Raw genomic sequence first — 3,398 nt, forward strand, 5'->3', positions numbered from 1 at the left:
AAAAAAAAAGCTAGTAATAGATTAATATCAATGAGTACACACACACACACACAAAAATTGTATAATACATAAGTAACATGAATAATCAACCATGTGTATACAATAGGCTACACAAGAAAAGACATCTCAACAAAATGCATGGAAAACACATGTTCCATGTAATAAATCAATGTAAAAAATTACAATTTTCACTAATTAAAAATGTCCATCTTCACTTAATTTTAAAACATGTGTTTCAATCCGCTTGTTAAGTCTGACGTCACTGTTTCCAAGTCCAAAAGCTCTATCAGATGCCAAAAACAAACAACAAACAGTGCTAATATACACTCATTGGCCCTCATTTATCAATCTTGCGTAGAAACGGGCGTATATGTTGGCGTAAGATTATGCTTACACTCCTCTCACCGCCTGATTTATGAAGCTGTGCGTACCTTTGAAATCCAGGTGTACGCAATACCTGACCTTGATAAATGCCGCGGCTGAAAACGATCGTCATTAGAATAACATGCCCCTATATATTCAAGTCTCCGCTTCCCCCACGCCCTCATTTTACGCCATGGACACACGGAAGACGGCAAAGAAGAGAAACTTCTTTGAGAAAGAGAAAGCGAAACCAGGGAAGTGGAAAGAAACAAAATTGATTTCTAGATTTTTATTATTAATGACACTTATTGTTATTTAGTCGTTATTATTATTATTTGTATTATTATTATTATTTAAAAGAAGAATGTCATTTTTATTATTTTGTCAGTCTGAATAATTTTTTTGGTCATTGAAAGCCTTTCATTACTAAACCCAGTCCGTGCACACCTGCCGGGCCTAACCCTGGCCCTACCATCGTTTCAAAGAATAGTACGACGGCGAGCGCGTCGAGTATTACTCCGTTTGGGGAGGTGCGCGCGCAGTCTGCGGAGACTCGCGCTGCGGAGCCAGGCGAAAGTATAAACAAGGCTTGAAACGTCAGGTAAAGCGCACAGGTGTACGCTGGAAATTTGGTGTACGCACTTTTGATAAATGAGGGCCAGTGTGCTGTAATATTCCTGAAAATTAGGATCCTAACCTTTATCTCTATTCCGAAATCTCAGATGGTTAGTTATTCAGCTATTTTGAATCATAAAATGTTGAAGTCTGGGATGCCGTGAGACTGGAGACTGAAATGTACACTATGCCTTTTGAAAAGCTTAAATGTGTGACTTGAATCAACAGTTCCCATAAATGGTTGCTGAGTATTCTCAATATCTAGAAACAAGATAGAGAAAGTAGAAGTAGAGGTTTCGACCCGGAAACAGTATTCCTTATGTCACAACAAGCAGAAAACATTTTCCATTTTAACAGAGTTAAGGTGCAGTAAAATGATCTGTTGTTCTGTGAATGTTCACTGGTGAATTCAGTCATTTCAATAAGAATCCACACGATCAGCAATTTTGTCTTTTTGCCTGTGTAATTTCACGGAATTCACAAATGTGATGCACCTTTACTAGCTGCAACATAAAATGCAATCAATTATAAAATCTTCACAAGGGACACGTGAGGTACTTAACGAGTTAGAAAAGTGAAAAGGTGCATCAGCTTCATTTTCTGTTTGCTTTTCCTCTTTTCTGGTGGATGGTCCAGGCACTTCAGTGATTTTCAGGTCTACAGGAGGATTTTTATTCTTGATCAAACTTGTATTTCAGCTTACCGAGATCCCTGCAAAGTACAAAATTTACTGTTAGTAAGGTTATTAAAGTTATTAAATAATTTCCTCAGCCTTGTGACGTTCCAAACCTGTTTGACTTTCTGTCTGTGGAACCCGAAAGCAGATCTCAGGCATAATGCAACCCGTCACCATTCAATATCACTGCATGAAACACAAGCATAATTTTTTTTTGAAATTCATTCAAACTATTCTTATGTACACTTGTCTAGTTCAATTCAATGCAACAATTTATGTAAAAAATAGTTAAGCTCCAAAAATGTCCCAGAAAAGATCCTAAAAATAGTCAATGAGTTCACAACTCATGTGTTATGGGTTGTGTTGTAAGTCTTCTGAAGTCATATAATAGCTTTTTCCTTTTTTTTGTCGAAAAAGACTAAACTTTAAGTTATAATTCAGGGTTCAAATGTCTTATATTCAAATGCATATGATTAAGGTATAGCCTATAAAAAATGCATAGCATTATTAGCTCCAAACCTGTGATATTATTTTTCTGAGTAACATGAATGAGATTTGAGAGCATGAGGGAAGATTTTCAGAGAATAACTTATTAAAAAAGTACACAGTCAAACAATACAATTTCACACAGAGAAAGTTCATAGTAATAAAGTACTTGCATGTGGTGTATAGGTAACTTACTGTAATTCAATGTTGCCTCTGAAATGTTCAGATTATTTTAGAAATGTACTGGTTGTTCTGGGGAAACAAAAGAACAAAGCTGATTATTCACAACATAATGTTTATTGACCAGTAAATGGCTTTAAAATGGTATTTGAGAGAATGAGGGCACCTGTAGTAAGTAAAGTTAGGCTAAACAAAAACAGACCAAACTATATTAACCTGCTTTTGTTATTCATAACAAACGCCAATGAGACAGCAGGAATCAGCTACATTAGTTAGGCTATCTCAGCAATTTGAAGACACAGTTTTACAGAATATGTTGAATTGAATGACTAAATCAATCTAAGACAATAAGTCAATAATTTCCATTTGTTCATTAACTTACGTTAGATCTACGTAGTTAGCATCGCGGCTAAAACCTTCATACCAGATACTGTGCAATAAACGAGTGGTAAACACTGTAAAAAAGTAGTAATGTATAATCAATTTAGTTTATATATATGTGTGTGTTTGAATATATAGTGAGTAGACTCTGTATTTATATTTATTTGGCGAGTTTACAAACCTTGTAACGGAGAGCCGATCAAACGGCGGAAGCTTTGATGAGAGGACGGAGCCGTTACCCGATGACGTCGATCAGCTCAGCTGAGCTTTGTTGCGCGCGAGCAGCGCGAGGATCACAGAAGCGACGACAGCAGAGGAATAGCAGCAGTTTCGTGACAGAATAAAACTTTTCAATTATAAATTATGATATAAATTATGAAGAAGTAGGTAAAAATTATTCTTTTATTACTATTATTTATTCAATAATAATTAATGAATTCTTCTTATTAATATTATTATAATTTAGTGTTGTTGTTTAAGGTTTAAATTAATCAACAAAATAGGCCTATAGATACTAAATAAATGTAAGCTACCCAGGTAAAAAAGACGTAGGCTACTGTTAAATGTATTAAAAATGCATTAAAGTATATTTGTATTGTAGGCCTACTAAAAACACACTCAAGTACATTTTTAATAGTACGTCTTTTTTCACCTGGGTATGTAGGCTATACTGAATCAAACTTAAGTAGCCTATAAT

At 35.1% G+C, this 3,398-nt stretch overlaps 1 long non-coding RNA gene across 3 annotated transcripts; it reads right to left on the bottom strand.

Moving 5' to 3' along the window:
• Positions 1–1,033: 1,033 nt before the first annotated feature.
• Positions 1,034–2,959, bottom strand: LOC309510632. 3 transcript variants are annotated; one of them, XR_014210415.1, is made up of 4 exons: positions 2,883–2,958; positions 2,703–2,775; positions 2,336–2,392; positions 1,034–1,840 (listed from the first exon to the last, which is right to left on the bottom strand). It is a non-coding gene; the product is annotated as an uncharacterized lncRNA (long non-coding RNA). The 3 variants fall into 3 exon arrangements; XR_014210414.1 differs by lacking the exon at positions 2,703–2,775 and having other exon boundaries at positions 2,883–2,959; XR_014210416.1 differs by having other exon boundaries at positions 2,703–2,946.
• Positions 2,960–3,398: the final 439 nt, after the last annotated feature.

Source organism: Leuciscus leuciscus (assembly GCF_965113295.1).
Source record: "Leuciscus leuciscus genome assembly, chromosome: 12".
Lineage (NCBI taxonomy): Eukaryota > Metazoa > Chordata > Actinopteri > Cypriniformes > Leuciscidae > Leuciscus > Leuciscus leuciscus.